Consider the following 14,969-nt stretch of genomic DNA (forward strand, 5'->3'; position numbering starts at 1 on the left):
CCCTGAAGTCTTCCACTCTTTTCTCAAGCCCAGTGAGTATCCTTATGATTGTTGCTTTAAATTCTCCATCAGGCATGTTACTTATATCTGTTTCACTTACTTCTTTGGCAGTGGCCTTATCTTGTTCTTTCATTTGGGATAAATTCCTCTGTTTTTGAATTTGTCTAAGACTTTGCCTTCTTCTCTGTGTTAGAAAAAAACAGTTATGTCTCCTGCTCCTGAAAGTAATGGACTTCTGAGGAAGAAGTCATATAGTGCCCATGGCCTGGTGCTTCAGGGAGTGTCTCTGGTGTGTGCTGTGTGTGCTTTGCTGTTGTGTTTGGACTGTTGTGTCCTTCAGGCCACTCGTCTGCCGTGGCTCTCCTTGCCTGCTGTGAGAAGTATTTGGTCCCTCGCCTGAATGTGGGGAGTTTCAACTAGGTGTGCTCTGGTCTGCTTGTGACATGAGACCTGACATCACCTCTACCAGAACTGAGATCTTGCAGACATGTCTGGTTGGGATACATGGTTTGGGCAGTGATTTGTGCTGGTCCTCTGGGGTAGGAGCCTGTTGGGACTAAGGCAGGTTTGACTGAGAAGGGCAGTGCCACCAGTGTGCAGGGGAGTGAGGCCTAGCGTAAGCAAGTTAGGCACCCAGTGTTGGCACTGTGCTGCTGTGCACAGGTGGCTCTGTGTTTATGCTGAGGGGTGGGGGAGGGAAATGGCACCAGCCAGCTTCCTTATTCCTGGAGAGGTGTCTCTGAATGCTGCCCCTCAGGGACATGGTCCAAGAAGATCAAATAATCTCTACACTGTGTGCCCAAGGCACTCCTTAGATAACTGTTTGCATGTTGTCTGCCCCCAGGGGACATGCCTGCTGTGCAGGAGCAGTGCAGTGGCCTCCAGTCTGTATCTTAGCCACGCCCCAGACCTTTAAAACATCAAGCTTTAAGACACTGGTTGCAAGAACTCACAAGATCCAGCCCCTCTCATTTTTGAGGCCAATGGCTTTGGAGAAACATTCTGCTTGTGTGTTCCCCTATGTACTCCTCTTTCTCTCACCCTTCTCTGTGGCCATGGCTCTCTCCCTCTCCAGCCCCCGTGATCTGTTTCTTCTTTCCTGAACCATTTCTCTGCACTTCACACTTGTTTCGATATGTCCTCTTGTCTCCTTTTAGTTGAAGCGTTTGTTCTGTCAGTATTGAGGTTCATTTCTGGGATATTTTGGATGGTTTGATAGTTATTTGGTTGTGTTCGTGAGATGACGTGAACCTACGGTCCTCCTCCTCTGCTGCCATCTTCCTCTCCTCATCCATTTGTTTTGATTTTTAGATTCCACATATGAGTGAAATCATATGATATTTGTCTTTGTTTGAATTATTTCACTTAGCATAATATGCTCAAATCCATCCATGTTGTTGCATATAGTAAGATCTCATCCTTTTTTATAGCTGTGTAATATTCCATTTTGTGTGTGTGTGTGTGTGTGTGTGTGTGTGTGTGTGTGTGTGTGTGTGTATGCATGTGTGTATTCCTTATCCAAAAATCTAGATGAGTTATAATTAGAGAAATTAGCCAAATAGAAATGTATAATTTTTTAATAGTGTTTTGTAAGAATCCATTGTGGTGTCCGAATATAATAAGCTCAGCACAGCCTATTTTTCCCATTATTTAGATCTAAACAGTCTTGCAAAAATGCAAATTAAGCACCTGAGACAAGGAAAAAAAGTAAAGAACATCTGGTGTTTTGTAGAGGGGAATTAGCCTTGAAGAAACAACCCATGGGCAGGTGAGGTTTTTTGGATATTTTCTCTCATGGCTTATCACTAATAACAGATCCCCAATGCAGAGCTATGGTTGGTATGATACAGGCAGAAAATACGTTAAGTGAAAATCAAGACTTCTGGCCAGGGAACTGTGAAAAGTGGTCCCTGCAAACTGGTGAGTATAAGGGAAATACTTTTCTTTTCTTTCTTTCCCTCTCTTTTCTCTGTTTGCCCATCCAAGGCAGCTCTTGTTACAGAGCAGTGACAGTGTCGCAGACAGCTCAAATTCTGAGGGATGATACCACATCCTTTTGGAAAAGGGAACTGAGGGAGAGCCCCTGTGGTCTGAAGAGTGTGAAATAAGTTTTCCATATTTTTTCTGCCTCTTTTATCTTGCTGCCTTACCCAAGGAAAGGACCCAGTTATGGAGTTGCAGCTCAGCCGAATTGAAGCAGCTGACACTCTAAGAGAAACCCCATATTTCTGGTCAGCTGATGAAAATAGGCCCTGCAGTTCAAAAAGTGTGGGAAGATTCTTGGAGATGAACAACCCGGAGAGAGAGTTCCACTAATTCAGTGTATGCAGCAGTACACATCCTGTGCTGGTTTCTGAGCTGTGCACATGTGAGACCTATCGAAAATAGGATAACAAGACCCTTGAGAACTTATCTATGGTACAAACTACTTCCAGAATTCCAGGCAAACCAATGGGTGTCCCATGAGTGAGGCATACTCAAAACAGCATAGCTAAGGCTTTGAAAGCGGAGCTGACACTGGATCTCCTACCATTTGAAGGTACAGCAGCACTTCTGGTCTGAATCCAATTTATTGCCTCCTAAAAGAAGCAAACAGCAACAAACAGTTCTCCAGAGGATTCCACATTACCCAGAATGTCACAACTTAATATTCAAAATGTCTGAGATACAATCTAATATGACTTGACACATAAGAATGAGGAAAGTGTGATCTGTTCCGAAGGGAACAATCAACAGATGCCCCAAGACTACCAAGATGCTGGAAGGGGCAAATACTTTACAGCAACTATTTCTGCTATCATTTTTGAGGAAAGATAAACTGATGGCTTACATGAATACAAATAAATCTCTCAGCAGAGATATAGAAAGTATAAAGAAAAATGATATGGAAGACTTAGAACTTTAAAATACAGTATTTGAAATGAAAAAATTACAGGATAGGATCAATAGCAGATGGAGATGGTAAAAGGAAGAGACAGTGAACTGGAAGATGAATCAGTAGAAATGATCCACTGTGAAGAAGAGAGATTAAGAAAATTTGGAAGGAAATGAACGATTCTCAAGGTCTGGGGACAATAGGGAAAGGTCTAACATTCTTTTCACGAAGTCCCAGAGGAAGAGGAGACAGATTAGTATAGAAAATATGTTTGAAGAAACAATGGTGGAAAACTTCCCAAATATATTTAAAGACATAAACGTATAGACTCAAAATGCCCAGCAAAACGAAGCAGGATATACTCAAAGAAAAACATGGCCAGAATCATTACAGTGAAACTTCATAAAATACTGACCAAAAAAAAAAAAAAAAAAAAGAAAAAAATTACAGAAAGCAGTCTGAGAAAAAGGACACATTATATAGAAGGGAAATGATATAAATGTTAACAGATTACTCAGAAAAAATCCCATAAAGGCCAGAAGAGAGTGGAATTTCAGGAGGGTCAGGAATGGTATATATAAAAATATAATATTACAATATTCCTCTTAAGTTCTCTAAAATATGTATGAATATTAAAGGTAAAAATCATCACATTGAATCATCGATGTTCAGATGTGGGATATTCAGATCAAGGAACTTTTAGGTATAATACATATGACAACCATGACATAAAATGGGGAGAATGTAGAGAACTCTATGGTAGGCCTTTTACATTTTGCTTGAAGTGGCACAATATTAAATATAAGCTGTCAAAAATTAGGTATGTGTAATCTCCAGAGTAGCACTAACAGCAGCAGCAACGGTAACCGGGATATAATAATAATAATAATAAAAAAAGTAAATATAAAAATTTATCAAATTAAAAAAATATTCAAATAACCCAAAAGGAGACCCAAAAGGATGAAGGGAAGAACAACAATGGGGAGAGAAAACAAAATAAATGATAAAATGGTAGACCTAAGTGACCGTGTTAATAATTTCATTAACTATAGGGGCTGCATACTAATGAAAGACGTGTTATCAGATTGAAAAAAATTCCTACTATATGCTGTCTACAACAAACCCATTTTAAATATAAAGATATATATGTTAAAAAGGATGGACAATGTATCATACAAATGGTGAAAAAAATGGGAGTTGTTATATTAATAGCTTATATTAATTACTTTTCTGAAGTACACTTCAGAAAACGTTACTAGGGAAGAAAATATACATGACATAATCATAAAATGGTAAATTTAGCAAGAAGGCATAAAAATCATAAATTTTCATGTCCTGAATGAAAAAGCTTTAAAATACATGAGTAAAAAATGGGTGGAATTGAAAAGACAAATAGAAAAGTCCACACCTATGCTTGATGGAAAAGGTATGTAGAGAAATGAATTAGGATACAGAAGACCTAGGTAACACTCTTAACCAAGTGGACCCAATAATCATTTCTGGAGCAATCTACCCAACAATAGCAAAATACACACATTTTTTCAAGTGTACATGCAATATTCATGAAGACAGATTATATTCTGAACCATAAGGCAAACTTTACCAGAATTTTAAAAATTGAAATCATACAAATTAATTCTCTGGCAATAACAGAATTACGTTAAAGATGAATGGAATGACATGTGGGAAAATCCCAAATATTTGGAAATTAACACACTTTTACAGGGTGCTCAGTAAATATTAGTAAATGCATAAATTTTACGCATCCATTTAATCCTGTCATTAAGATTTCTCCATGTGATGTTTTATTTCTTTTGTGTGTGAATGCTTTAACAGTTTTGAAGGTTTATAGTTCATTTTTAATTATTCACTGTTTATAAGTTAATTCTTTAATTTTGCATTACCTCCACAGACAGTATCCATTGACTTCTCACTATGAGAAAGAAACTATTAAACTTTAACCCTTTACCCCCTTCTCCATCTCCCTTCACTCAATTTGATTTGATTTTAGTATTCCTAGTTCTTTTAATCATTATCCTTATACTTCAACATACTTAATTATCCTTAAAGTGATGTGTTGATTTTCTTCGACTACAAAAGGTGAGGAAAAACAGTTTTTCAGTAGAAATGTTTTTTTTAATTTTTGTTTAAGTTAATTACTCTTTAATACTGCCATAGTTTGTAATGTTTGTATTCTGTTCTTTAACCATAATCCCCAGAATTGTTTAATATTAGGCTTTATAATTGAATATGTCATCTCTAGTCACTTTTTGATTAGTGGAGCTTATTCTTTGATGGTTTTCTTTTATAAGACCTCAAGGGAACTCTGTTTCCTAAGGTGTTTGTTTGCTTGTTTTGTTATTTTGTAGGCTGTTTATTTTGTGTATGTGAAGTCTGGTAACTTCAACTGGATTGGCCTTGATGTGGCCCATGCAATAACATTTTTTCCCCTGGGTCATGACAGGCTCTTTAAAAAAATTTTTTTTAACATTTATTTATTTTTGAGACAGAGACAGAGCATGAACAGGGGAGGGGCAGAGAGAGAGGGAGACGCAGAGTCCGAAACAGGCTCCGGGCTCTGAGCTGTCAGCACAGATCCTGACGCGGGGCTCGAACTCACGGACCGTGAGATCATGATCTGAGCCAAAGTCGGACGCTTAACCGACTGAGCCACCCAGGCGCCCCATGACAGGCTCTTTAGACTGTAGTTCAATGCTTCTTTCATTTCAGAGAAGTTTTCTTTTGAATTTTTTTCTTTACCAATTATAGTGAACGCTAAGGAACACTAATTTTTCATTTCTTAGATCTTATTTTAATCTGTATTTTTTATTTCTTTTTTTTCTTCCAAGATTTTATTTAAATTGAAGTTAGTTAACATGTACAGTATAGTATTGGTTTTAGGAGTAGAATTTAGTGATTCATCATCTATATATAACACCCAGTGCTCATCCCAACAAGTCCCCTCCTTAATGTCTATCACCCATTTAGCCCATGCCCCCATCCACTCCCCTCCAGCAACCCTCAGTTTGTTCTCTGTACTGAAGGATCTCTCATGGTTTGCCTTCCTCTCTGTTTTTATCTTATTTTTCCTTCCCTTCCCCTATGGTCATCTGTTTTGTTTCTTAAATTACACATATGAGTGAAATCATACTCTATTTGTCTTTCTCTGACTTATTTCACTTAGCATAATACACTCTAATTCCATCCACGTTGTTGCAAGTGGTAAGGTTTCTTTGTTTTGATGGCTGATATTCCACTGTGTATGTATGTGTGTGTGTGTATATATATATATATATATATATATATATATATATATATATATATATATATACACGCCATATCTTCTTTATCCATTCATCAATTGATGGACGTTTGGGCTCTTTCCATAACTTGGCTATTGTTGGTCGTGCTGTTACAAACATTGGGGTGCATGTGGCCCCTTTGAATCAGTATTTTTGTGTCCTTTGGATAAATACTTAGTACTGTAATTGCTGGGTCATGGGGTAGTTCCTTTTCTACCTTTTTGGAGAAACCTCCGTACTATTTTCCAGCATTATTGCACAGAACTCCCTAATAAATATAATAATAATGAAAAAGTTTCAAATATTGTGAGCATACCAAGATGTGACACAGGGACATGAAGTAAACAAATACTGTTGGAAAATGGCACTGATAGACTTGTTTAATGCAGGGTTGCCACAAAACTTCAATTTGTAAGAGTGCAATACCTGCCGAGTGCAATAAAATGAAGTGCAATAAAATGAGGTATGCCTGTGCTTCTTGAATTTGTCCGATTTGTTTTTTACCATTTCGTATTTTCGGTCAGTTACTTCTTTGCATAACCCATGTATATTTTCTGTCATTTTAGAAAGAAGTTATATCTTGAAAAATGTATAGAAAATTTTGTTCCTTTCACTACTTCATGGCATAAAACCTTCTATTATGTTTGTTGTATATACCTTTTGCCATTTTCCCTTTTCTCCTTGAAGATTTTCTTGAAGTTTATTTACTTTGAAAGAGAGTGCTAGAATCCCAAGCAAGCTCCACACATGGTGCCTGATGTGGGGCTCAAACTCAGAAACTGCAAGATCATGACCTGAGCCGAAATCAAGAGGTGGATGTGTAACCAACTGAGCCTCCCGGGGGCCCCTGAAGTATTTTCATATAGGTCATCACCTGCTTTATTTTATAATAAAATTATTATAATACATAATATGATTAATTTTTAAGTTTTTATTTTTAAGTAATCTCTACACCCAACGTGGAGCTCAGACTTAAATCCCTGAGATTAAGAGTCATGTGCTCTCGCTTGTTGGGATGATCGCCAGGTGTTGTATGGAACCAATTTGACAATAAACTATATTAAAAAAAAATCCTGTGCTCTACAGACTGAGCCAGTCAGGCACCTGAATTATTAATCTCATATACTAATTAAATATACTAGAAATGTGAAAGAATAGTGTGAAGGAGGAACTAAGGGATTTAATGGATATGATAGAAGGCATCTGAGTTTGGAATGTTGTCTGCAAATACACTCTCACCTGTTGGGACGACTCTCTCATGGATTCCTTGGCTAACTACTCCCTGGCACAGAGCAGCCATACTTGTTAATTTTGGTCGTGTGTCTTAAGATTTATCCTTTTCATTACATAATGGGAACAGTCAGGTGTTTGGCTGCTTCCCCCCACCCCACCCCCTGCTTCTTGCCTTGAGTTTTCTTTCATTCCTCCACAAATGGCCTCCTTACGCCAAAGATGCTGTATCTGTGTCTTTCTCTTTAAGATTCTTTCCTCGGTTACTCTGTGGAGTGAGGGTTCACACACTCCCATGTTTCTGTTCAAAGGAAAGATCGCTGGTTGTTTTCGAAGTGTATCCACCTCTTTTTGAGATTGCTGAGTTTGGTGCCTAGCTCAAGATTTTAGGAGGCATGATTTTTATTTTGGTGTTCACTCTTGCCCTGTTTCAATTTTTGTTGCACATAAGTTTTTTTTTCTTCATGTTTTGTGGTTTGGAATTGTAGATATATTTCCTAGCCTAAGGATGGAGTTTGCATTTATGTTTTTTTCTGGCATAAAGGAAGAGGAAAAAAGCATCTCAAGTTTGGACTCTTAGTCTGAAAGTCTGCATTTATTTACATAATTGAGGTTAACATAGTTTTATTTTTGCTGCTGTACTTCAAATTTGGATTCAGGATCATATGTGCTTCATGAATATGTTGGGCAATACTGACTTTTCTATAATTTAAGGAGGTTAGCTGTAGGAGAAAGAGAAGAAAATTTTGGGACTGTTCTAAATTCGTATATACACCAGACTTTTAATATCTCTATAATTTTAAGTGAAATATAATTTCAGATTAGGTGGCAACACCTGCTTTGCAGTGAGCATTCAATAGTGTATGTATAGAATCATTATATTTGAAATCGCTTTAAATCTCATTTTCTTACATATTCTCTCTACTTTTCTCATGCCATATAATATGGTTTTATCTCCATGTATTCTTCATACTTTTTGATATATTCTCTGTTTAAGTTGAATAGTATTATGGTAGTCAACATAGAAATGATAAAATGATTAAAAATTGTAAAGGGCAGTTTTTAATGTTGCTCTGGAATTCACCTTTAGTCATCATAAGATAAAGATTTAAAGCCACTCTAAAAAATGGAAAAGGCCTATGTGTTACAAGGCGAAACGCCTCTCATTGTTTTCTTATTAACAGTTAGCTTTTCTGCTGGGCTTCATTGGGAAAACCGAAACAACTATAAGCAATAATTCCCCAGGCCAAGTAATTTCAGTTTGGCAATCCCAGATCTCTGCAGCATCACTTGGTCACTACCTCCTGGGGATATAATTAGCTGCCACTCTGATTGTTTTATACAGCTATTTGTGAGTGTCTTTAATGATCCTGTATAGGATCCCTTTGATTTCGGAAGAACTAGAATCTATCTGAATCTTTAATGATGCTATCCTCTCAATTTTCTTGGCAAAGCAGGTAAGTGGGAGGGACAGAAGGACACTCTTTAGTGAGTAAATCAGCAAGCTAAGATTTCTGTGTTCCAGGAATGTAAAAATTGCTTTCCTCAACTCCCCTCTGATGTCAGCCTTCCATGAGGCATGTTGCTGCTGGCATCCTAGAGAAGGAGGATGGAGCAGGAACCAAGCCCATGAAGGAGAGTCGCTCTGTATAGGCAGATGAGGATACGAGTAGGGGAAAGTGTACATCTAGGCCTCAAAGAATAAGAATACAGCTACAGAAGAATATCACAGAAGACTCAAAGTTTATCACATGACTATTTATCTTCCTTTTCAAGTTTCCCAACTGTTTGAGCTTGTGTTTTTTAATTTTGTGTTGTTTTTAGTTATTTTTTCAGGTTCTGTGACTTCCTTTATGGCCTATGATTTATGTTCAGCTTAGCCACCTGGTCCATCTATTCAGGACCTAGAAACTTCATCCCTTTGTAAGCTTCTGCCTCACCTGCCACTGAGCTGCTCCTCCCTCTTCCTATTGGTCACAGCTCTTTGATTGCTTTCAGGCTGCTGAATATTAACAGTGTGTGTCACAACACAGCGGCATGTAGGTTCTTCGAAAACATTGTCATCCAGCCCCTAATGAAGACCTTTCATTCATCCTTCTTTTTTTTTTTTAATTTTTTTTCAACGTTTTTTAATTTATTTTTGGGACAGAGAGAGACAGAGCATGAACGGGGGAGGGGCAGAGAGAGAGGGAGACACAGAATCGGAAACAGGCTCCAGGCTCCGAGCCATCAGCCCAGAGCCTGACGCGGGGCTCGAACTCACGGACCGCGAGATCGTGACCTGGCTGAAGTCGGACGCTTAACCGACTGCGCCACCCAGGCGCCCCTCATTCATCCTTCTTTGACAATTCTCTCTCATTTATTATATTATTTATTCATTAATGAACCCACTTGATATTTACAATGTGTGCTTCTGATATGCCAAACTGCCCATTTACAAAGCAAATAAATTTATGTGAGTTGGTATCTCAATTTTCTTATATATATATATTTACTCTCTCATCACATTTTCTTCACTGTAATAAAAGTTCTCTACTCCTTCCCTTTCTTCTGTTTCATCTTTCACTTTGTCTCTTCAATTTTGACTTCTCTGGCTCACCACTTATTGTCTTCTGACCTCTGTGATTGTTTTGTCCAATTTGTTGGCTCCTTTATCTCCTTTCACATTTTCACTATGAATTTCTACATGGTTGGGTCTTTGCTTTTTTTCCCCCTTCATACTCTTTCCCTCAGGGACCTTATTCACTCTTGTACATTTAGTTATTACTCATATGGATTGTTATACAGTTATATTTTGAACCTATATTTCTTCCCATACATCCTGACTCATATTTCCACCTGGATATCTTACTAGTATCTGAAACTCTAATTGTTTAATATAAATAAAATCATCTATTTTCTCCATCCTCACAAATTCTGTGTCCGTTTTCCTTATTTATAAAAATGAATCTGCCATTGTCCTATCTATTCATGGTCTAAAGTTGATGTCATCTTTGACGTCACTCTTCAGGTTCACTCCAACTTTAACTGGCCACCAATTTTTTGTGTATTTCTTAGTATTTTCGTTTTTTCTTTGACAGTCTTAAAGCTAAAACCTTAAATTTTAGTACATCTGTATAGCCCCCCAAGGTCTGCTTTATTTCAGCATTCTCTTTAGAGGACTTCCTGCTTCCATTGTTTCTTTCCTTCAAATGACCCATCACACTTTCAGATGGAGCATCTTCCCTAATTACTGGCCTTATCACCAATTCCTTGCATCCTCTTCTTCATTGACTCTGTACATTTATTTAATAATTCTTGAATATCTGTATTAGTTCCTAAGGTGAGGCACAAACTAATCTCCACCATTTTTTTCTCATCTTACTTTTTCTCTTCTCCAAAACCAATATCTATTCTGTAGATAATCTGCATGCTTGACCCTTAACCCAGTGAGCACCAAACTTACCTGTTTTTCATATTTTACCATCTGCTTGAAATGACTGTCTTGGATGCTGTGTATTGTAATATTTACCAACTCTTAAAGCTATACACAAATGCCACATCTGGTATGCTGCCTTTTCTCATTACTATAGTTGTCTTTTCCCACTCTCCTCATGTATTAGAGGACACTTCTATGACATGTGTCATGCAATGCCTGAAGTATATTTATATACAGGTTGGATAAGGATTGACTTTGTACAACATTGGTCCATCTTGAGGTCTGACACATACTAAGCATTTACATTTTAACAAAATGAATAAGTGAGAAGAATGGGGACTATAACATACCTAAGACTTTGGTTTTGAATGTGACTATAATTTACCTGAAGTACCCCTGCTTTCTCCACTCGTACAATTAAAGTAGAAGTAAAAATGAAAGAATTTTGTGTGAAAAAGGCAGTTTGAAAGAAGAGTCTGTTTTCCACAGAGTCTGTGCTGGCAGATCAGCACATATTTGAGCCTGGATGGGCAGAGTCTTCAAAAATTTCTTAAAGCACCCACCTTGGCCCTTTCTCCATTCCCTTCTCCCTCTTACCACTAATGACAAGGGAAATGTCCAGTGTTCTCTGTGGTCAGAAAATTTTTTTTTTTTAAATTGAAATTTATGGCTTTGGATTCTGGGAACAGCAGATGTGAAAGTGATTAGTATTTCCACTAAGAAGCAAAATTGTTATTTGGGAAATATGCTCAAGTGATTGAATGCAAGTATGGATATGAAAGCTTTGCCTAAAACCAGGTCTAGTTTCAATGCTTTAGAATAATGGAAGTTTCAGAATTTGAGGAATGATTTTCTGTACTTAAAAAGTCACTCATGTACATATTCTTCAGTATATAATAGAAAACATTTATTGTGCCATACTATGTGGTAGGCACTGAGTTTAGGTAAGTTTATATATATCATTCATTTCTCACAACACCCTGCAAAGAGGTATTATGATCTCCACATTAGTAATGAGAATCCTGAAGCTCACAGAGGTCAAGTAACTTTGATGTGCTCACATAGCAAGTGAATGGTGATGCCTGCCATCAAAGCCCAAGCTGCTAATCATTCTATAATGTGTGAAAGGCAGTGTGTGAATTTTTGTGTTTTTAGGATTGAAGAATATAGAGATGAAAATTTGGAAATGATTTCTGGACTTTTGACTGTGAGCCTATCACTGTACGATAAGTCCACTATGTAGAAGAACACCACCTTTGGAAGTTACTGTGACCCTCAGCAGGAGAAGCTGACTGGACAGATAACCCTACTGGGATAGTAGAACCCAGAGAAAACACACAGTGGGGAGAATTTCACATGGCTATTTTCTGTTGTTCTCTATGCCTCTTTTTCCTGCTTAGTATATGACCACTCAAATCATTAAAAAACAGTTAAATATTTTACAGTGAATTACTTGTGTATGTCATTATACAGTATAAAAGGCAGTCTATCCATTTATTATCATGTGTGATTTTCACAGAAACTCTGTGAGCCTGAATAAGGCAAGTAATAGAAGCATCTGCCTACCTTAAATCCTATCCAGTGTCAAAGTCAGGAGCAACCCTGAATCAGTGAATTAAAGGTGAGAGACTGGTGTTCTCTTTAATTTACCTGTGTTGTTACTAACCTTGGCTGCCATATTTAATACCATCTGAAACTTGTTTAGCTTTTTCTCTTTTTTTTCTAACAGTTTCTTTTTTTCCCTTTATCATAAATATCTTTCCTAATTTCCCTCTTTTCTTATTTCCCTCCACATTTAAAATCTTCATTCTTTCTCTTTTCTCTCTGCTTTATTTTTTTTCTGCATCCTAGATTGTTTCAAGACTTCAAGAAAATAAACTGAGTGCTGAGTATAGGCTTGAAGATTAAATGCTATCTGACCCCTACCAAGAAATATGCTACAAGGCCTTAGGTGCCTTCTCATGGGGAGACTATTAGTCATGGCTACTGTAAGTTTTCAAATGAAAAACTTCCCCTTGCGTCTTTTAAAACAATTGGAAAAGAAGACCAACAAATGAGAGAATAAAAAATAGTACAGATCACTGACCTAAAGGCATTGCCTTACTATAGCCTGGGGTTGTTACTCTAACTTCTCATAGTATGGGCTATATCTACATGCATAATGATGGTTACTATTAAAAGTTACTTTCATATTATATAATTCAAGGTATTTTCCACATATTGTGTATCTCTTTTTATTCAATTATAATTCCCAAAGGACCAGATCAATATCTGTGTTCTTAGGATAGCCATCTGCTATCCATCTGCTCTTGCTGATACCAGCTACCATCTACCTTTGAATGTCTATAGCACATTTCCCTTCCCACGCCTCAACTGACCACATATTTATTTTAGTATTCACTTGACATGTGTTGTATAATACATTAGATTTGTATTTGTATGTGTACAATTCATGTTTTTTTTCCAACTGTTTTCTTTGACTTACAGGAGTTAGCAAAAGAATAAATCAGTATCAAGGAAAATGGTTAACAAAAGCTGCAAGAAGTATTTGGGATTTTAATTGACCTTTGAGGACAATAAAATTTAGAGAGATGGGGGTGCGTCGCTGGCTCAGTTGGTAGAGCATGCGACTCTTGATCTCGGGGTCATGTGTTCGAGCCCCACACTGGGTATAGAGATTACTTTCAATTTTTTTTAACGTTTATTTATTTTTGAGACAGAGAGAGACAGAGCATGAACGGGGGAGGGTCAGAGAGAGAGGGAGACACAGAATCTGAAACAGGTGCCAGGCTCTGAGCTGTCAGCACAGAGCCCGACGCGGGGCTCGAACTCACGGAACGTGAGATCATGACCTGAGCCGAAGTCGGCCACTTAACTGACTGAGTCACCCAGGCGCCCCTACTTTAAAAAAATCTTTTAGAGAGACCAAAGGATGGAATTCCTAGAAACATTATATTAAGTTTTTTACCATTGTAGCAACTAGTTACATAACCACCAAAATACAAAGAATCAGTATACAAATTTAATAGCAATGAATAATCACTTTCCCAGGTATAATTTCCTATTGTACTAGTCAATTAATCTTTAATTGAGTACACATTCTATGTAATATTTAATTATTGTTAGTTTGCTATAGAATAATGGACATTATGGATGAATGTCTCTAGTTAGCTTTGATTTTAACCAAGAAAAAAATCACTGTTTTGAGTTTTGCTTTCTTTTACTTGATTGTTTTCCCTAGGATTTTTCTTTTTGGAATAAGAATCAAGAGACATAAGTTTTGGTCCCCAGATTGCCACTTGTGCGAATCTTGGAAACTCTGTTTACTTTGCTGGGTCTCATGTTTTTCATCTGAATGATGACCAATTGGACAAAATAGACTTTATATAGTTCCATGAGAATTTTCATCTCATTATGCTGGGGACATGTGCTTTTCCTCATCAAGGCCTTAGGACTTTTTCAATAATTACTGAGTTTCCTGACTCCCTCTCCAGTGCCTTTATCACTTCCCCATGCACATCCATCCTGTCAGTCCTTTTCTGAGCTGGAGCTGTCTTTTCCTCCCTGGATGAGCAGCATAAGTACCCCCTACTCTAGGCCCCAGTTTTCTGGGAATAGAAAGTGTGCACCTTGAGACTGTAGACTGTTAGTTCAAGAGGTAACAGTATAATCACTACATGTGGATGAGAATAGAGATTCATGCTAGTGGTGGAGACCCAGAATGGGGGGCAGGACACAGTGATAGTCTCCATGTGTTTTTGCAGTCTGGGATGACTGAGGGCATCAGTTAGATGCTCCTTTGTGTGAGAAAGTCTGGAATTGTAGTTGTAAAAATGAAGGATGTCATTATACCGTTCTACTGTACCTCGTCAATTCCTAAAATAATCAACCTTATTACTGTTTTTGGAAATTACTCTCTATTACATGATATGATCGAGGTAGGTATCTGAACACAGAGACAAATAGAACACTGTTGCCTGCTCACCATCCACTTCACATATAAATATTATAAATATTAAAGGACTGAATCTCCAGTGTCACATTTTGTATTTTATGGTTTAAGATCAAGAAGAAAGATCCTCTGTTCTTCTTAAAATGTGATTTATTAATGTTTGACGTTCTTATTTTATAATCCTAAATCAAA

The 14,969-nt window shown here is 37.4% G+C and overlaps 1 long non-coding RNA gene across 1 annotated transcript in view; it reads right to left on the reverse strand.

Moving 5' to 3' along the window:
• The window catches only part of LOC122222251, a 49,381-nt gene that overhangs the window by 11,572 nt on the left and 22,840 nt on the right, over window positions 1-14,969 (reverse strand). Inside the window, exon 2 of the long non-coding RNA XR_006203673.1 lies at window positions 2,531-2,579. This is a non-coding gene — a long non-coding RNA (uncharacterized LOC122222251). The remainder of the gene's footprint in view (window positions 1-2,530; window positions 2,580-14,969) is intronic.

This window comes from Panthera leo, chromosome B3, assembly GCF_018350215.1.
Source record: "Panthera leo isolate Ple1 chromosome B3, P.leo_Ple1_pat1.1, whole genome shotgun sequence".
In the NCBI taxonomy this organism is placed as follows: Eukaryota; Metazoa; Chordata; class Mammalia; order Carnivora; family Felidae; genus Panthera; species Panthera leo.